General features: G+C 46.3%; 1 long non-coding RNA gene across 1 annotated transcript; it reads right to left on the bottom strand.

Moving 5' to 3' along the window:
• Positions 1-3,981: 3,981 nt before the first annotated feature.
• LOC135981816 (uncharacterized) lies at positions 3,982-11,886 on the bottom strand. Its single transcript, XR_010599002.1, has 3 exons — positions 11,709-11,886; positions 8,944-9,095; positions 3,982-5,697 (listed from the first exon to the last, which is right to left on the bottom strand). It is a non-coding gene; the product is annotated as an uncharacterized LOC135981816 (long non-coding RNA).
• Positions 11,887-21,300: the final 9,414 nt, after the last annotated feature.

Here is a 21,300-nt window from a genome sequence, read left to right as displayed (position 1 = left end):
TGAGGCACACACAGACTAAGGGCCAGATTTTCAAAGGTATTTAGGCACTTAGTGAGATTTTCAAATGCACTTAAAAGGTTTGGTGCTTTGTAAGCCCCACTAGATATCTAGCTTCAGAGGGGTAGCCGTGTTAGTCTGAATCTGTAAAAAGCAACAGAGGGTCCTGTGGCACCTTTAAGACTAACAGAAGTATTGGGAGCATAAGCTTTCGTGGGTAAGAACCTCACTTCTTCAGATGCAAGTCTTGCATCTGAAGAAGTGAGGTTCTTACCCACGAAAGCTTATGCTCCCAATACTTCTGTTAGATATCTAGCTGCATCTTTGGGTGCCTAAAAACCTTTGAAATTCTGTCCTTAAAGCACTAGCCTGGGGTCAGACAGGAAGTCCATGGGAGGGGTGGGGGTAGAACCCAGGTCTTTCATAGCTAGCTCCTTATCAAGCAGACCAGCCATTCTCTCTCTGCTGTATGCTGCGAAAAAAAGAGGACCCTGGTAGACTGGAGCAAAACCAAGGCAGCCAGTACTCTGAGACGCCAGCAAATGGTCCTGGGATGGATGTCATAGTTAACAGCATGCAAAGCAGCACAGAAGTTAGGGAGAATGAGCGTCAGACAAGAGAAGCTCACTTAACTCCCATGGGATGGTAGGTTCTGCCCCATGCTGGGTTGTACAGCAATGGCTTCTGTGCAATCTTACATTTTAACTGAAAACGTTTTTGTTCAGTCATTTTTTGTTCTGAGTTTGAGAAAAGGAAGGAATGAGAAAATGTCATATAAGTATCAGATGTGTTTATGCCTCAAATTCTTAGGGTTTCAGGTGTATTCAGGCCAATTCCAGAACAAAGAATAGAATCTGCATCCACAGAGTCCATAAAGTCGACAATTATTGTCATGATTTGCATTATTCACTGGGCACCGTTCAGCACTGTTCAGAATATGCCAGAAAATACAGTCTCTGAGCCAATGCCTATAAGATGTGTAACTCTGGATAAGATGACTCAGATATTTAAGTATGAAGTGTATAGTTATTGACCACACAGGTTATCACATGGTCACTGTGATGTTAATATCTCTGAGTGGAGGCACTGACGGCAATAGAAGTTTTAGTTGACTAAGGATTAGAAGGTTTGACCCTCCAATGTTCTTTCTAAAGGAAAAGCTGTCCAGAGCTCCTGTGCCTGTTTATTTTCCTTTCCTGCCTGCAGTGACCCTGGTATATCTCAGAAGTCTACGTTTTTTTCTCAGCTTTAAAATATAGAAGTTTCTTGGTGTTTGGTTTTAAATATTCTGTGAGAACTGCAACTCAGTCACTGTAGTGTTGTGTTTAAGAGCCTTCTGGGAAGTAACTAGCCTTTAAACACAAGTAAAAGCAGTGTTGCCAACTCTCATGATTTTGTCATGAGTCTCATGATAATTGTTTTCCTTAAAGCCCCAGCTCCTGGAGTCAAGTGGAGATGGGATGATTTCAGCCTTCATTCTTAAAGAAAAATGAAGTTTCTAGTCCTCATGCCTGTGGAAAAAGCTTCAAAATGTGACCCCAATGCACCCTAAAGGGCAGGGGTGAAAGTAATAATAAATTCTTACCAGTACAGGGGCTGACTCCAGCCCCCAGAAGGGGTGGAGCCTTGGGCAGAAGGGGCAGGGCTAGAGATCAGTAATCTAGATTTTTCTACAATTGTTTAAATTGTTGTATTCAAGAGTTAGTAACAAAGAATATACATTAAAATTTTAAACCTAACCAGTGTTACTTAAGTGACTTGACACAAGATGTGAGAACATGTTAGTATTAGAGCTGAGTGGGTCTAATATTTATTAAATCCTTTTTTTATATATAGGAATTAGATACAGTGCTCCTATCAGCTAATTTCTAAGTTATCTGAAAAAAAAACCCTAGAATTTTCAGGTGCCTAAGTAGCCCTTGGAATCACGGTTAAAGTTGTCCCCTGCAAAAAATCTGAAATGGCGCCCCTGGTAAGGGGGCCGGGAACAGAGCCGCAGCCAGGGGCTGAGGCTAGGGCTGGGAGGGGAGCCCTGGGCAGGGGTCGAGAGCAAGGACCGCTGCTGGAGGGTGAGTGGGGCTGGGTGGCACTCCCTCGCCCACCATGGGAGCTGGCCCCAAGCTTTCCTCCCCACAATTTGGGGACCATTGGTCTACACAGACACTGCGTTGACCTAACTACACTGACATAAGCCTTATGCCTCTCGTGGAGGTGGAATTATTATGTCGGTGTAGATGGGCACTTACATCGGTGGGAGGAAGGCTGTAGTGTCTAAGATGCCTTATGTTGACCTAACTGGGTAGTGTAGACCGTCCCTGAGACACTTAACTCCAGGAGAAGGTTCGCAGCTGAGGCGGTGGAGTTAGGTGAGGAACACTCTGAGGGACTTGGGGCTTAGGAAAGCCTCCTCCCCACTTATTTAAGTGCATGCTGGCTTTTGTGAATCCCATTCTTAGGTGCCTATCTCTAGTCATTGTGTAGGAAGCCTGAGCCCCTCACTCGGCTTTTTGAATTCCAGGGATCTTCTAGGTGATAAATGTTAGGCAATGCAATGCTGAGCGTCAAAAAGCCTAAGTTCTTTTGTGGATTTAGCCCTTAATGTCTAAACTGTCTCTGTGGCTTTGATGCTGTATAACAGGGTGAGGAGGATGCTTCCAGCTTTCTTGACAGAAATTCCTTTATGGCAGAATATCTTCAAGGGTTATATCTCCATATTATTTCTAATTAAAATAAATAAAAATAATTCTTTACATTTAGGGCCTGATCCAAAATACAGTGTAGTTAATAGAAAAATTGCCATTCACTTCAGGATATAAATTGAATAAATCCTATCTCCTAGAACTGGAAGGGACCTTGAAAGGTCATGGAGTTCAGCCCCCTGCCTTCACTAGGAGGACCAAGTACTGATTTTGCCCCAGACCACTAAGTGGCCCCCTCAAGGATTGAACACACAACACTAGGTTTAGCAGCCTAATGCTCAAACCACTGAGCTATCCCTCCTCCTACACACATAGAAGTTGTGAGTCCCAGTTCGGGTGGGTAGACAGATGCTAGCTCTGCTTCAGCTAACATGCTAAAAATAGCAGCGTGGCCAGGGTTTAGCCACCCTAATATGTACTCAAGGTGTTGGGTAGGATTGTACTTGGGTGGTTAGCCCAAGCTGCCACCATAGCCACATTGTTATTTTTAGCATGTTAGCTCCAGCAGAGTTAATGTGTTTATGTCCCCCTGGGCTGGGAATCACACCTATCCGCTGCGCTGTAGACATACCCTCAGTGGGCTTTGGATCAGACCCTTATCTTCCAACCCATTCAAATAATGTTTGTCTCACAAATACCCGTGTGAGATAGATATGTATCATTACCTTCTTTTTTTACAGATGAGAGAAATGAGACCGAGAGTACAGGAGGCTGGGGAAACTAACATCACTTTACACAAGTTCCACCTCTATATCTGATCATTTCTCTTTTAAAATTGCTTAATGAGAAAGGCATGATCTAGTGTTCTGAGCACCAGACTAGGAGATGGGAATTTGGCATTCTAATCCTGGATCTAATGCTGAGACCTTGAGAAAGTCACTTAACCTTCTTGCCTTACTATGAGAATAATACTTCATAAGGGTGTTTGCAAGCATTAACTGATGTTTGTGAAATGGTTTGAAAACAAGTGTTATGTAAAGGAAGATTATTATTATCTATTATTCATACTCCGCTATGATTGTATCATATATAGCACCTCTGGTGGAAAAATGGGGTTTGATATGTAAAACGATATGGCAGAGTGTAGGGAGAATAAAATTTCTGAACCACCAGTTATCCACAACTGAAAGCATCAATTTTGTGCCTGTAGAGAAAAGTTATAACAGGGAGAATTGGGGTGTCTTACTGTGGAGATCATTTCTACAAAAACCATTGGAGTGCCATGGTTTTTGTCCAAATGCAATTTAAAAGGTACCGCTGAAGCAAATGATCAGAATACATTAGATACACTAGTTCCTGAGATAGTTTAATATACAGAAAAATAATTGACAATTAACAAGTCTTAACTAGCTTACCAACATCATTTCCCCACATCAGTTACTAATTTGTGTGAATTCTTTACCCTTAAAGTAATTACCTAATTATTAGACAAAGAGAAATTACATTAATAGCTTCTTCTATAACTACCAATACATGTGACTGCTAGTACAGTATATTTCAGCTAATGCTTCAGTACTCAACACTTCAGTTATTCTATTTACTTAATATTGAATATAACTTACTCTATATCTTGTAACCCAGTGTTCACAAGTGGACATTTAAACGGAACCCCTACTTTTAAATGTGAGTCTCTAATTACTGGTGCAGTGGATCCCCCTTTCATTAGTAAGTGCAAACAAAGCATAGGCTCAAATGGCCAGCAAAGTAAAGGATCATTAGACTTAAAGGTCCAGATCCACAAAGGGACTGAAGCGCCTAAATCTCATTGTGAGGCACCACAAAATCCCCACTGTGCTGCCATCTAACTCTGTAGGTACCTAAACTCACTTGGCACCTAAACTTTTGCAGTAAAAATTCCCTAGACACCTATGCTTCTGCTTTTGGACATGTGCATTGCTGCCTCACACTAGGCACCCAGGCACCTATCTCCGATCCACAAACTGGAGGAAGATGGCAAAGGAGTCCCTATCTTGAATGCTTGGCTTGATCTGGTATGGTTGCTCAGAGGGCACCTAACTCCACACAACAGCTCGGGTGGGGGGAGAAGGGGGAGTCCCTTATAATCTAGAGCCCAGTTGCTAGATAGTCTCCCAGACTTTGGGAAACCATGGTTCAATTCTCTCCTCTGTCTGATGTAGAGAAGGGATTTGAACAAGGATTCCCCACCTCTCAGGTGACTGCCCTTGACTACAGAGCGTTTCTCATTCTCTGGCCCAATTGATACTTCATTATTCAATCATTTAATTGGAGAGATGGATAAAGACCATGAGCAGAACAACCCATAGTCCAGTGACAACATCACAATACGCAAGTCCCTTTGTGGATTTGGGCCAAAGTCCTCTGATTTCTAAGGCCTCAGATTCCTCATGGAACTGGAATGTAGCTAGCTGCTGTTGCTCAATATGCTGGCTAACTATGGCCCCCCAGGACCATTACACCACTCAAGAAAAGCCAGAGCTTATTATTCTGGTCACACTTCTAATGTGCCTTACACACTCCCTATGTTGGGAATTGCTGCCCTAACACAATGCCTATATGCTTGCTACCTATGCCAGGAACTGTAATGGGGAGGCAGGGGATGCAAGAGCTGGCTATGGCAGTGGGGGTCTCCCCTACACCAGGGAAATACAAGACTGGGGAGATCTAGCTCCTTTTGATGCAACCAGAGCAGCACAAAGGATCTGGATCCCAGAGTAGAACCTCGCCTTCTGAGTAATATTATTATTTGCCTCCTCCAAGTCAGAATACCTGTTCCAGATACAGGTGAATGATTTATGAATAAAGACAAACTAATCCCTTTGTAGTACTTTGTGGAAACTTGATTACACCCACAAACTTGTCTAACCACATCAGCTGCTGCAACTGTGCTGTATTGTTTTTTCAGTGTAGCTGTCTTGCTTGTGTCTTAAACATGGTGTTTTCCTCACAGATGCTCTCGTCCAGAGACATTTCTTGACTGACTATTCTTCTTCTTTGAGAGCTGGAGATTCCTTCTTGGAGTCTATTTTGCAGATGCAAGAGACAAAATACAAAAGAATCCTAGCTCACTGACTTCTATAAAAGCTGCACATCGGTACTTCTTGGGTGGAATGACCTAAGAGATGTCCCAATTTGTTAGCGCCATGCTTTTCTCTAAGAAAAATTGTTTTCTCTATCAGGATTTAGGGCATGTGAAATTTGTTCACAATTGGTGATGGTAATTCAGTAATTTGTTTTCCTGAAACTTACTCTTCGAATTTAAATTTGTAAGAGTTAAAACTGCATAAGGTCCTTTACATATCAGTACTGTAAATACTTCTCTTTTTTTAGTCCATTTTCAAACTGCCCAAGGATTTTTATTAGTCTCTTGATCACAACTTTTTCAATTTCTTTGATTATTTTGGGTACTCAAGTTTGCACAAAATTAATTTATCCCCAGATTTTCACATCATTGATTGAGCAATTTTCCTTTGTTTCCTGATATACTATAACATGTTTATAATCACACATTGTGACGGTCTATACTATTGTGCTCACCACTTTTCCGAAGTGTGATTTTGTACAAAGTATGTCTTGTGAGATATCATTTGAAAACTCATAAAGTGCTGAATATTGTCCTCCTGGTAAAATGTGTATCTTAAAATTGTATGAGAAGTTATTAGATTCCACTACATATCATTGTTATAACATGCTCCAAAGTTAAGACACACAGTCATTCTCCAGCAATGGGAAGATGTGAATAAGAAATTTACATTGCATCGCAGCAACATTTCAAACCTCACATCCACAACAGACTATGTGTTACCATGACTCAGCAAAGATGTTTCTAGCACAAGAAATGGAATTATAGAGGGGCAAGAAAACACTTGACTTCACCTGCCCTCCTCCTGTCTCTCTGCTCATGACATTAACAACTCTCAAAGAACTGAAGTAAGTGGGGAGTGGTCCCAGGCTGAAAGGAGATGCAGCCTGTGAAAATTACAGCAGCATATGGTAAGATAAAACCTTTGCTTTTAAGGCTTGTTAACTTAGGTATTAGCTTGCATATTACTCTTTTATTTTCTTCCATAACCAATTCTGACTTCTATGCATTAGTACTTGTAATCACTTAAAATCTATCCTTCTGTAGTTAATAAACTTCTCTTATTGTTTTATATTAACAAGTGTGTTTGGATTAGTGTGTGGGAATCTCCATTTGGGACAAGCAAAGCTGGTGAATATATCATTTTCCTTTGATGAAATGACAAACTTTCTATGAGCTTGCAATGTTCAGTAGTGTGCAAGACAGTACAAGATGCACATTTCTAGGGGAAAGTCTGGAAATAAGAATTTGTGGGTGTCCCCCATGTGCAATTCATGAGTGACTGGCTAAAGTGCTTGTGTGTTTAGCTGGGAGTGAATGTGTATGATGAAGGTTGTGTGAGCAGGCCAGGTGTGGATATTCTGACAGCATAGTCATGTAAGAGACACCCCAGGCTAGACAATTAAGGGGACAACAGTCCAGATTGTACCCTGGGGAATGCCACAAACATGTTATTAACAATCAATCCATGATTAGTTTTGACTACGGAATAATAGAATGTAAGGGAAATTTAATATTTCACTTCAGTTTGTGACTGTTGTAGAAACAAAAACTTTAAAAATTAATCAACGCATTAAAATGTTTCAGAATGCATTCAAATAGATTCTCCTTTTATCTTATTTAAGTGCCAGCCCTTCTAGCTCAAGTGTTTAGCCAAAATTCTGGGCCTAGTAGATTTTTCCACTGGGATGAGAAATCGGTGATGCAAATCATGAATTTTCTTGGTGTAATCTTATTTACCAAAAATGTACACAACGGCCTGGAACTCAGTAGAAACAAACAGCGGGCAGTTTCCTAGCACAAAAATCCGCAGGTCTGCCACTCTAAAGTTCTGTGCCCCGGAAGCTGTGTCTTTCTGCTCCTTCTCAGGATCAGTCACATGTTTTCTCCTGGCTTTCTGCCTACAATCAATATCCTGGCCCTTGGGTTTGCACCAGGAAAGTCCCTGGCTTGATTGTTCCTTCTGCTCTACCTAAAAGAGGGTGTGGCAGATGCAGGCACTTTAATGAGATCCGTGATTGTTTTTGGATACCAGGCCTCCATGAGGACAGCCATTACCACTTTTCTGCATAACAATATAAAACCTTCCTTTGAAGCCTTATAGAAATAATATGTAGGTTTAACATGTATTTGGAATTATAAGTACAAAATAAATGTTCTAAACCGGACAAATATTTTATATGATTTACCTGGTAAAACCGCAAAGTAATATAAAGCAGTTTGTAATAGTTTATAGTAGGAAAACCTTTGGAGGATTAGGACTTTCATGAATGAATTCAGACCTAAACAATAGCAAGATTAAAGCGGGCCAAGAAAGGGAAGCCCATCCCCTGCATGGCTGCTGCTGTAGACATAGGCACCAACTTTCCCCGGCGCCGGTGGGTGCTCACGCCCCCCGCCCCTTTCCCCCCCATTCCAACTCCTTCCCCAAAGTCCCTGCCCCAACTCCGCCCCCTCCCTGCCACTATCGGACCCCTTCCCCAAATCTCCACCCCATCCCCGCCTCTTCCCCGAGCGCACCACATTCCCCCTCCTTCCCCCTCCCTCCCAGCGCTTGCTGCGTGAAACAGCTGTTTCGCGGCACAAGCACTGGGAGCTAGAGGGAAAAAGCGGGCATGCGGCGCTTTCAGGGGAGGAGGCGTAGGTGAGCTGGGGCGGGGGGGGCAGGGCGGGGAGCTGCCGGTGCATGCAGAGCACGCACCAATTTTTCCCCATGGGTGCTCCAGCCCCGGAGCACCCACGGAGTCAGTGCCTATGGGTGGAGATGATTTATGCTAGGAGCATAAATAATTGCAACAAAGGAACTTGCAAAAGAGATTTGGGGAGCATAGGTACAGGTTCATAAACCACACCTCCTGTGTGCCCTGTCTCCAGGTGCACACAACCCATGGAGTATGAACACTGCAGGTTTTGGTGCTGAAGAAAATAGGGCATACATTTCTGGTCCTTCATGGCCATCTCTTCTTGTGCATGAACCATGTTGTGTTTAATTGTGGCTAATGGTAAACACTCCGAGTCTAGGGCTTAGGAAATGTAGGGGCCTTGTCTATGGTTGAGAGTTTAACTCCTTAAAGGATCATTGATATTTGTTGTTTTCTCTTCCGTTACACATACAAGGAAAATAGCAGGAAGGGTGGAAAGCAAAAGTAATTTTCATTATATGATGAAACAAAATTCTAAACTTACTCAGAAGATTTAAAGGAGGAGAAGGAAAGCCAAGAATATTCCTGTATATTTAGGAGGCTGGACTGGTTGATATGGCCACCATCAGTTCAGGTAGGAAATCTGGCTCCTTCCTCAGCTGAAGTAGTGCCTGTTGTATTAACTGGGCCCATATGCTGCATTTAAAAGAGTCAAGGGTGTTAACATAACCGAGTTACTGTCCCACATTAAATAGTATTAAACAAAGTTTCGTGTTTGGTATACAGAGACCTTGCCAGCTTAGTACCAGGGTAAACACACAAATAAACATCTTTTTAACCTGTTATTAAAGATTCAGTAAAAGCAGAAAAAGTGGTTAAAGCATTTGAAATGTAAAATATAAAGTGAGGCTTTCATTTGAACAACATCTTCTTTTTCCTTTAGCTGGAGAGAATCTCTTAGATGTTACTAACGATGGTAATACCTGTCCTTTTGGGGAAAACAGAAGAAGTTAGTTGACACAGGCTGGAGCTGTTATTGCTGTTGTTAAAAGTCCAAGCCAATTTCCTAAGAAAAGATAAACACACAAAAAAGGAGAGGAAAAAGAACAGCAAAGATAAGAAATGCAAATTATGTCTCTGGTGTTGACTTTCATTGCTGGAAAAACACAGGCACAGCATATGATCTTGTCAGCCACTCCAAAACCTGACAAACTTGCACCGGGCTGTTTAGGTCATTGCATTTAGCTACCTCTTTCTAGTCACAGATTTACAGCAGTGTTGCAATATATACAGTCTTGGCTGGCTGAACAAGACTCTTACCAGACAGGAGGAAAAAGGAGAGGGATAGTAAAGAAAGGAAATGTAGGGAAGGAAAAGAACACACAGGAGGGGGTGGGGTATGACCAACTCTCACATCTCAGGTGGAATTTGAAATTTAGCTGCAGCTGGTGGAGGTGGCAATGTAATCTGACTCCCTCTAGCTGGCCTGGGTCTGGTCAGGACATCTTTCAGGAATAGGATGAAGAAGGTCCAGGGTCCCAGGCAATGGTGGTGGTGGCAGCCATGACGGTGAAGCCCACTTTGATAGCCAATTTTTCTCCCAAAGTCTTTAAGGACCCCAAAATGAAGTGATGGGTGGAATAGCCCATTCCCTCATTATTTTTGTCCATCAGTTAGACCTAATCTGATGCACCAATTTTAATTCATTAATTTCCGGTCCCACATTTTTCTTGTTTACCAGGCATGTTTTTAACACGGTCCTTGAATTATGTCAACAGGCCTTTTCCTTTGAACCTTTTCTTTCGTTCTTTCTTCACCTTTTCCCATTAACATTTCTTGTTGTGAGATATTGTGACATCTTATGAACTCCCTCTCACTTTTTACAGTTGAGCTCACGATTAGGGTAAACGTGTAGGCCCACTTCTTATAAGAGACCAAAGGCAAGAATAGTAAGACAAGGCTTAGGCCATGTCTACACTACAAACTTTGGCTGACACAAGTTATGTCAGCATAAAGCTGACACAGTATATCACTTGTGCACGTGCATACTTGGCTCCTTGTGTCGGCGCTGCATGTGTTCACCAGGAGTGCTTAGTGCACAGTATGGTGCAACATTACATCTGACTGTAGCTTTCTGGATGAAACTGTCCCTGGTATGGTCTTGATGCACGTTAAGGACAGCTACATTATTGTCTTATCATCTCTCCGTGTCTTAATGATTCCCAACATTCTGTTAGCTTTTTTGATTGCCACTGCACATTGAGCAGATGTTTTCAGAGAACTGTCCCCAATGACTCCAAGATCTCTTTTTTGACAGGTAACAGCTAATTTAGATCCCATTATTTTGTATGTATAGCTGGGATTATATTTTGCCATGTGCATTACTTTGCATTTATCAACATTGAATTTCATCTGCCATTTTGTTGCCCAGTAACCCAGTTTTGTCAGATTCCTTTGTAACTCTTTGCAGTCAGCTTTGGACTTAACTATCTTAAGTAATTTTGGATCATCTGCAAATTTTCCCATCTCACTATTTACCTCTTTTTCCAGATCGTTTATGAATAGGGTGACCAGATGTCCTGTTTTTAAAGGGACAGTCCAGTTTTTTAGGACCTTTTCTTATATAGGCACCTATTACCCCCCCTCTACCCCACCCTCTGTCCTGGTTTTTCACAGTTGCTATCTGGTCACCCTATTTATGAATATGTTGAAGTTGGCACAGATCCCGGTGCACCACTATTTACTTCTCTCCATTCTGAAAACTGACCATTTATTCCTATCCTTTGTTTCCTATCTTTTAATTGGAGTGCCTGGCGATGTTTTCTAACGATCCTTAATTTAATTTAATAACAAGCCCTTTGTTAGCTTAATCATCCTGCCTCTGTTTAGAAACAAACTCCCCGCTCCAAAGGCAGAAGCTGGGAGTAGCACAGAACTCATCTCACATTCCACACACTCAAACTGTGCTGCGTTTAAGAGTTTGGTCTGGGGCTAGGGCATGTGCTGTGAGCAGATCTCCGCTGGTAGGAAACTCAAGGGGAGGCCGGGAGCCCCCCCGCCCAATGGTGCCCCAGAGGACAGACCCCTGCCCCTAGGCAGAGCAGAGCAGCTCCTCATTCACAGAAGTGGGGGAGCAGTGGCAGTGACTCCCGCATGCACCTTACCCACACACACCATGCCTTGCCTCTGTTTGGAGGGGGGGGGCAATGCCCTCCCCATCCCCGAAACTGCACCCATGGACTCCCCTCTCCCGACACTGCAGCAGGCCCCACTCCTAACCCAGCTCTCTCTGTCTGGAATGGGACGCACCTGCTGCCTGCGGTTGGAGCCGGGCTGGGAGCTGCAGCCACGCAGGGAGCCTGCCTAGGAGATGCAGATGGGGGGTGGGGTGGCCCCAGATGAGCAGGGTCTCATGCTGCTAATCACTCTTGGGTTCTGCAGAGCAGAGCGAGCCCTGTGCTCCCCGCCCTCGCTCGCCCCTAAGCTCAACCTGGCTGGAGCAGGCCCCACCCCCATTGAGGGCTGAAGCAGGGCTGGGTCAGTCCATGCCACAGCAGCTGCTGCCAGCTCAGGGGCTTCAAAACAGCTGATGTGGGGGGGCTGCTAAACAGTTGATCGGTGGAGCCTGCCAAACAGCTGATAAGCTCAGATGCCTAACAGCTGATGGGTGGGGGCTGGGCCACCCCAGAACAACTGATCCGTGGCCAGGGCTGCAAAACCACTCTGGCTGGTAGATGCTGAGCATCCACTTTTTTTTTCTGTGGGTGCTCCAGGGCTGGAGTACCCACAGAGTCGGCACCTATGGTGGAGGCCACTGTCATGCAAGTGCCATTAATTACTCTTGGGGGAATTCTGTGCCAAAATACTAAAAATTCTGCACACAATATTTTAAAATTCTGCAAAATTTTGCACATTTTATTTGTCAAAATAAGACTATTTCAATTATTTTGGTAATTTATTTCAGAATACCTGTCAGCAAGTACATCTGTAACAATACAGACACATGAAAAAATCCCCTCAGGAGTAGAGAGTTAAAGAAACCCCTACGACAACCCAGTTCCTGCTTTTCTGCTCCATTTCCCCCAGAGCCCAGCCAGGGGGCCAGACACTCACACCTCTACCCCCCCAAAGACCAGCTGCAGCCTCCCGATGCCCCCCCGGCCCAGACACTCACAGACCCTATCCTCCTAGAGCCCAAGGATCCAGAAGGAGAAACAGCCTCGTGCTGAGTCCTGGCTCCGCCTCCTTTCTTCAGGAAGTGCTGGCAACTGCAGCTGCTGGGAACCCTCCAGTTCCCTCCCCCTCTCCCCGGCCTCATCTTCTATTTGTGAGCTGGGCTCTGCTGGGTCCTGCAGCCCATAATGGCAGCCAAAATCTCCGCAGCCCATTTCTGTGAGGAAAAAAGGAAATTCTGCGCACCCAACATTAATTTCTGCCAAATTCAGTATTGCACAGTGGCACAGAACTCCCCCAGGAGTAATTAAATGAATCATCTCCTGCTGCACAGGACTGTGACTCTCAGCAATGTAGAGAACATAGTGGATGGATTTGCAGCAATGGGGTTCCCAAACTGCAGTAAAACAATAGAGGGCATGCATATCCCTATTTTGTCAGCAGCCCACCCAGCGTGTGTCAGCAGAAAGGGCTACTTTTCTATAGTTATGCAAGCACAGGACTGTTCTGAAAGCTGCAAATAGGGACTTTCTTTCCCGATCTGTGGATTACCATTGGCGATGACGAAAGACCCATAGTCATCCTGGGGGACCCAGCCTAGCCCTGGGTCCCCTGAAATTTTAAACAAGATATGCTTATTGTCACTTCTATGCTTGTGCGCAGCCCCACTCTCAGCATCAGCCATGGTGTGCATGGTCCACCAGGGGTGAGGGAAATGAGGAGGGAATTCTTTGGTTGCATGAAATGCAGTCTAGGACAATGGCACTGAATATTGGCATCATTTTCCACAGGTGGTGGCAATTTTAGCTGATATCTCACTCCTGAGGGTAACAAAGGCTGCAGGTGTCCTGAAGCTGCCCGGGTCCATATGCCAATATCTTGTCTACTGCAGTGGTGCCTCCTGAAGTTATTACAGATTGGGGTGGGAAAGTATTCTCCCGCGGGGAAAGAAATAAGCTGCCATCCCTTGGGAAAGGATGGCAGAGTACCTCCATGAAAGTTGCATTGAGATATCTCCGCAGGATACAAGGGCCATCCCTGCATGCATAAACAAAGTGCCCCATATGCTCCCCACCCACCTGGCCTCACTCTACAAGGGAATGCAAACCAGATAGCAACTCTACCTCTCTTTGTTGTACTGCTACCTCTTCTAGTACAAGACTCCCTGCCCCCCTCACCCCCTGCCCGGAGAAGTCCCGAGCACCGGCCCCAAACCCCTCAGGCTGGCTGAAGCCTGAGCCCCTCCCCCACCTGCCCAGAGGTGCCCCAAGTTTCCCTCCAACACCTGCCCGGAGGAGCCCCGGGCCAGCCACAAGCCACCCCAGGGACAAGCATCTCTTCCCAAAGATGCTTTTGATACACCCCATGAAGGTTCCGGGGCGGCTGAGGAGATGGTATTTGCTACTCAGCTTCCTGGGTTCATCAGTAATCTCTCTGGAGTCCAGGGAAACTACGGGTGAACCCAGGAAGCTGAATATCACATACCGTCTCCTTAGCCAACCTAGAACCTGCATGGGGGCATAATAAAGCAAAAACTTCACTGCCAAAGCCTGCAACTGGGAGACCAGCAGAGCCTCCTCTGGCCTATTATACCTGCCACCCATGGGCTTTTCCCACATCATAGGGTTACCTCATAGGCTTTTTAAACACTTTTTACAGTCACTTTTCTTTTTGTATAGGTAAGCAGAATCCACTGGTCACATTGTAGGCAGGCACCCTGAAGTTGACCCAAAGGCTTTATAGCCTAATTCAATATCCATTGAAATCAATGGCAGTGCTCCCAGATCTGTGGTGAGTTGAAGTGGCTGCATGGCTGTAAGGATCTGATCCAAAGCCCACTGAAGTCAGTGGGGGTCTTCCCATGAACTTTAATGGGCTCTTGACATGGGCAGCAGGTATGATAGGCCGGGGGAGGATGAGCCTCCCCAAACAGCCAGGCGTGACCCCGCCCATGCTCTGCCCCCAGGCTCCCTCCTGCTTCCTGCTCTGCGGCTCTCGTCTTGTGTTCCCCTGTGCCATGGCCCGGGCTTGGGCTGGGGCTGAGGCCACGCTAGGGTCAGGGCCGGCTCTAGGCACCAGCGTCCCAAGCATGCGCTTGGGGTGGCACTTCTGAAGGGGCGGCATTCTGGCCCTTTGGGGCGGCACCTTTGCTTTGGCGGTGGCACTCCAGGTTTTTTTTTTGCTTGGGGCGGCAAAAAACCAAGAGTCGGCCCTGGCTAGGGTGACCAGGTGTCCGGTTTTTGACCAGAACACCTGGTTGAAAACCGACCCTGGCGGCTCCAGTGAGCACCGCCAACCAGACCTTTAAAAGTCCGGTTGGTGGTGCTGCAGAGCTAAAGCAAGCTAGTCCCTACCTATCCTGGCTCCGCGCTGCTCCCCGAAAGCGGGCAGCAGGTCCGACTTTTAGGTGGGGGAAAGGCAGGGGGCACGGGGCTCCACGTGCTGCCCCCGCCCCGAGCACCAGCTCCGCACTCCCATCAGCTGGGAACTGTGGCCAATGGGAGCTGCGGGGGTGGTGCCTGCGGGTGACAGCAGAGCCCAGAGCCACCTGCCGCACCTCTGCCTAGGAGCTGGACCTGCTGCTGGCCACTTCTGGGGTGCAGCGCGGAGTCAGGACAGGCAGGAAACCTGCTTTAGCGCCCCCCCCCCCCGCTGCACCACTGACCGGGAACCACTGGAGGTAAACCTGTGCCCCAACCCCCTGCCTCAGCCCTGAGCCCCCCCCAACCCAGAGCCCCCTCCTGTACCCCAAGCCCCTCATCCCTGGCCCCATCTCAGAGCCTGCACCCCCAGCTGGAGTCCTCACCTCCTCCCACACCCCCATACCCTGCCCCAGCCCAGAGCCCCCTCCCACACCCTGAACCCCTCATTTCTGGCCCCACTCTGCACCCCCAGTTAGAGCCCTCACCCCCTCCCACATGCTAACCACCTGTCCCAGCCCACTGAAAGTGAGTGAGGGTGAGGGAGAACGAACCACTGAGGGAGGGGAAATGTAGTGAGTTGGAGGCAGGTCCTTGGGGAAGGGGTGGGGTAGGGGGTGTGGCCTCAAGGAAGGGACAGGGCTAGGGTGTTTGGTTTTGTGAGGTTAGAAAGTTGGCAAACCTAGGCCACGCTGCTTGCCCAGAGCTCCAGGGCTGGGGCGGGGAGTTTGGGCTGTGCCGCACACTCACCCAGCACTCAGGGGCTGGGGGTACTGGGGCGGCCTGGGGTAGGGGGACCGGTGGTTCCGGTGGGGAGCTCTGGGTTCTGGTGGGGGGGGGGGCGTGGAACAGGCGGGGCTCGGGGCTAGCATTCCTGAATGGATGCATCATGCACTGCCCACGGTTCTGGATTATGCCCTGAAGAAAGGATTCATAACCTAGAAAACAAGTGTAATTCTAGAAAAATCTCAGAGCAGCTTATAAATAACAGTGTAACTTAACACTGAATGGCAATTGGTTTGTTGGCAGGAATGGCAACTTATTTCATGCATGCAGTGTTGCTGTAGATGTGTTGGTCCCAGAATATTAGAGAGAAAGTGGATGAGGTAATATCTTTTATTGGACCAATTTCTGATAAGCTTTCCTGTTCCACAGAGCTCTTTTTCAGACCTAGGAAAGGTACTCAGTGTCACAGCTACATACAAGATCAAAACAGAGAGCTACTTATGCAAAACTATCTGTTTGATCATGTATTTAGTTGTGACATTCTGCCAATCTTTCCCAGACCTGAAGGACAGGTCTGTGTAGCAGGAAAGCGTGTCTCTCTCACCAGCAGATGCTGGTCCAATAAAAGATATTACCTCACTCACCTTGTCTCTCTCATATATTTCATGTGTGCCAAATCAACTACAAAAATCTATTTTAAGCTCTATTTTTAAGAAGTGTTCTATTCGAGTTCCTGACTGAGTATTTCTGAGGGGCTAAAAAAGGCGTCTCCCCTTCACAGGCAACAGGAAAGCTTTGTTGCACAAAAATGGAATAACTATAAAAAAAGAAAAGGGAGCATGTTCAGCAGTCATTCATCAAAATCATTCACCAGTCAAAAAGCTTTTTTTGAACCAGGCCATTAGCATATGCCATTATACTTTCTACCAGTTTGCATCTAGGTCCCTGATTCCAGGGCCGCCCAGAGGATTCAGAGGCCCTGGGGCAAAGCAATTTTGGGGGCCCCTTCCATAAAAAAAAGTTGCAATACTAGAGACTATTGTATTCTCATGGGGGCCCCTGTGGGGCCCTGGGGAAAATAAACATTTAAAAACCTTCCGCAGCTCAGCACAAACCCAGTTTTGAGAAAACTTCTTTTCAAGTCACCTTTACAAGGTATCACTGGTTCTCAGCATCAGCTAGTGCTAAAAGGCACTAAAGCTCATTAAAAGGGTTGGACAAATATTTTCCGTCAAAACTTTTTTTGGATCGAAAACTAGGGGTTTTTAAAAAGCAGAAAAAATCACGGACAATGTCTGCTTTCCTTCAAAATTTGTTGTGTTTTTTTTAATTGAAAAGCTGAAATTAGTCTGCCAAAACCTGAACATGATTTGGGATTTCAGAAGTGTGTGGCCAAATATTTGCTGCTTGCTGTGTTTGATTGTTTAAAGAAACAATAAAAAAATTCTGCTTAAAAAAAATCCAAAACTTTTGAACCACCTCAGCTTGTGACCAAACGCCTGAGCCCATCCAATCAGAGATTTTTCCAGGTTTCTGATACTCTGCTGGCTTCCTTGACTCATATCTGTCTCCATAACTTTGGGTTCATTTAGGTTAGAACATAAGAATGGCTGTACTGGGTCAGACCAAAGGTCCATTCAGCCCAGTATCCTGTCTACCGACAGTGGCCAATGCCAAGTACCCCAGAGGGAGTGAACCTAACAGGTAATGATCAAGTGATCTCTCTCCTGCCATCCATCTCCACTGTCTGACAAACAGAGGCTAGGGACACCATTCCTTACCCATCCTGGCTAATAGCCATTAATGGACTTAACCATCCATGAATTCATCTGTTTCCTAGAGACTGGTTCCATGAGGTCCCTCACAAACTGGAGACGGTTACTGTGGGTTTGTCTTTAGTATAGCTTATGTACATACTCCACGAACTGAGCATTTGAGCTTGTTCCAGAATCTGGGATGAGCCTATGTTGTGAAAACTGAAATGCTCAAAATAGCACATGCCTGTGAATGGACACAGGGTGCTAAAGTTAAATTAACCCAGGAGTTCTCAAACTGGGGGTCGGGACCCCTCAGGGGGTCACGAGGTTATTACTGGGGGTCGCAAGCTGTCAGCCTCCACCTCAAACCCCGCTTTGCCTCCAACATTTATAATGGTGTTAAATATATTTAAAAGTGTTTTTAATTTATAAGGGAGGGGGTCGCACTCAGAGGTTTGCTATGTGAAAGGGGTCACCAGTACAAAAGTTTGAGAACCACTGAATTAACCCCTCTGGAGCCTCGGGGAATGCAGGGGAGGGGGGTCTCCCTTGGTAGGGTTGGGAAGGAGATAGGTGGTGTAGATATTGCTCTTCTCATATGATCCCTCCCACATGGCTCTCTTGGCTCTATCACTGTTAATCTAAAGTGGCTAATTTTAAATTAAACTACCCTCCCCTGACATGAATCTCCCTATGGCACTGAAATTAAATGTAGGGAAAAGGGAAAGGATAACAGCTTGGCTCTTGGTGTTAAATAGCTGTCTGCAAGCCTCAAACTGCTGAATGAGCTTTAGGGTAGGGAAGGCTGTGCCTCCCCAAGCAGTCTGGCCCTGACCCCTATCCGACCCCCATCCACTTCCTGCCCCCTGACGGCCCCCCTCAGAATCCCAACCCATCCTACTCCTTGTCCCCTGACCGCCCCTTGAGACTCCCCTACCAGCCCCCCCGCTCCATCCCCTGAGTGCCCCGACCCCTATCCGCCCCCGGCGAGTCCTGACAGACCCCTGAATGCCCACAATCCAACCCCCCCTTCCCCGTCCCCTGACCGCCCCCCCCAAACCTCTGCCCCTTCCCTGTCCCCTGACTGTCCCCGGGACTCCCTGCCCCTTATTCAACCCCCCCACCCCGGTCCCTTGTTGAGCTGTGTGAAGAAGGACATTCTATTTTGCAGAGGATTTCAATAGGGAGGATGGAGCCCTGGATTCTGAGCCAGTCTGGCAGGTGGGTTGCTAGGAGCCAAGCAGGTGACCTGGCACAAAACCAGGCAGGTTTAACTGAAACCAAACCAACTCCACAAAACACTTGTATTTCAACAAATGCTAAACTTCAAAGAAACACTTCACCGGAATATTTCTGACCAGCTCTAGGTCCTAGGACTGAGTGGGTTGTTGTGTTTAAACTCCAAATGCTTGGTCCAATCTGCTCCATTCCACAAGCAAAGTATTTGATCTTGAGAAGTATTTTATGAGCCCCAGGGTTGAGTCATCTCTGGCAGGAATGCTTTATCACATGCAGAGAGAGAGAGAGAGTAAATGTCTGCAGTGGCAGGGAAAAGCACTTCAGCTTTGTTTTGGATTGGGAATATTAACAGAGAGCCCCCAGAAAGAAAGCATGGTTTTGTGGTTAAGGAGCTGGTTTGGAGTTTGCGCGATGTGTGCTCAATTCTGGCTGTCACCGACTTTCTGGCTCACCTGAGGCAAGTCATTTTATAGCCCAGGCCTCAGTTGCCCATCTCTAAAATGGAAATAAATCTTTTTTTGTTGGTCTTGTCCATTCAGATAAGAAGTGTTGTGGGGCAGGGTGTCTGTACAGTGCCTAGCATCATGGGGCCCTGATCTTACCTGAGGTTTCTAGGTTCTGTTGCAACATCCCCCAAGAATGTACTCCTGCGCACCAGCTGGTCCTGGATCTCAAGAGATAAAAAGGCAAGTCCAGCAACCTCCATGGCTATCTAGTCCCTATATCTTTTCATACCAAATTTCAAGGCAGAGAAATTCTATTAACACCCTCATTGAAACCTTGATTGTGATGGAAACACTGACTGGGCATTAGCTACATTGGTGCAAACCTCAACAGTGTAACTATAGTACAGAGGGAAAAGAACTCTTCAGTCCCCGGGACTCCCTGCCCCTTATCCAACCCCCACTCCCCCCCGGCACCAGTCGCTTACCCCCTCTCCTGGAGCCTCAGCGCACACGTCCAGGAGCATCCCTGGACAGCGCTGCAGCCGCGTGCTTCTGGCGGGGCCTGAGCTTCTCCCTGCTCAGAGCCACGTGGTAAGGGGGCGGGGCTGTGAGCTCCAGCGGGACTGGAGCTCGCAGCCCCACCCCCTTATCACGCGGCTCTGAGCGGGGAGGAGCTCAGGCCCCGCCGGAGGCACGCGGCTGCAGCGGTGTCCAGGACTCGTGCGCTGAGGTGCCGGGAGGAGCCTCAGCCATTCTCGTGGGGGCCTCTGCGGGGCCCGGGGCCTGGGGCAAATTGCCCCACTTGCCCCCCCACCCCACCCCACCCCCCCCGGGCGGCCCTGCCTGATTCTGGAAATAATTAAGCACATACATAACTTTAGTCATACGAATAACCGCATACTGCTCAATGGAGCAATATACATGAGTAAAGTTATGCGTATACTTATGTGTTTGCAGGATTGGGTCCTAAAAATAACTTTTTCATAGCAAGCAGGCAACCTTGATGTAAATCATCAGTTTTAATTTTGTTTTGCATTTGTACTTTTTAGTTATTTTCCTAAAGAAAGGCTGATACTTGTTGGTTGGTAAACATAAAAACATGTTAATATGCAACTAAATATAGCCTTTAGGCTATATTTCCTGCTTCATTTTGCTGATGTAAGCAGGGTGTGAATGAGCTTTCCCCTGACATCTAGTGATGCACTGGGGAGGGAGGGAAAGACTTCAAGAGCAGAATGTGTTTGCATAGACATGCAGCATAATGGAGCTGCTTTGCCAAAATGATTAATATTGGCTGGTTTGGGTTACAAATCACTTTAATATTTGAAAGCAGGGGTAATGAAATGTCATCCTTACTGTAGGAGTAAAGGGCAACAGAACTGGGCTTAGCATGCCCTAATGGAGTGGGTCACCCTAAACTGAACTTCTCTTGCTAAATGGTGGTGGGGTAGGGATGTCAAATGCTAGTGAAGAGGGGTTGTGTTCTCTTGCAAGAAGTTTTGATTTGAGTCCCTGTTTCTAATTTGTGGCTTTTGGAACTGGCCTTACTGCTGAGCAAGTCTAGGACCTAAGCCTTGGACCTCCCATGAGAACAGTGAAAGGCAATACAAAAACTGTACTAGTACTGAGAGGTAAATTAAGCATCAGAATAGGATATCATAGCAATAGAGAGGAGCAGCAGCTGTGAGCTAGTTGTGGAAGTGGTAGTAATAGAGTTATTGATCAATTATTTCCCTCCTCCTATGAATGAACCTCTGAACTGTGGGTCTTTGCTAACCAAGGACTGCTAGTTGTGAGTGGGTACTACAGAGGGGGAAAGGAGAGTGGTATGTTATAGGACATTCATTTATTGGACTTTCACACTAAAAGGTGAGAAACTGAGGTAAAGACCATTGCTCAATGCACTGTGGAGTGGGTATTTCCTTAATGTCACATGCTTGGACACTGCCCAATGCATTGTGGTGCTTTTGAATTATGGTTGTGATGTATTCCCCAAATTATTGTTGGGTCTCCTTTGCCCTTTTAATAAAAGTTGTATTTTGTTGTACACAGCATCTCAGTGCTTGTGGTAGGGGAAGTATTGCCTCTTAGAGGCACCCAGGGGTGATGTTTTGTTTTCCCAGATTACTGGGTCAGGGCT

The sequence above is a fragment of the Chrysemys picta genome, chromosome 2, assembly GCF_011386835.1.
Source record: "Chrysemys picta bellii isolate R12L10 chromosome 2, ASM1138683v2, whole genome shotgun sequence".
In the NCBI taxonomy this organism is placed as follows: domain Eukaryota; kingdom Metazoa; phylum Chordata; order Testudines; family Emydidae; genus Chrysemys; species Chrysemys picta.
Note: the sequence above shows the minus strand (reverse complement) of the source record. Positions and strands in the feature narration are given on the sequence as shown.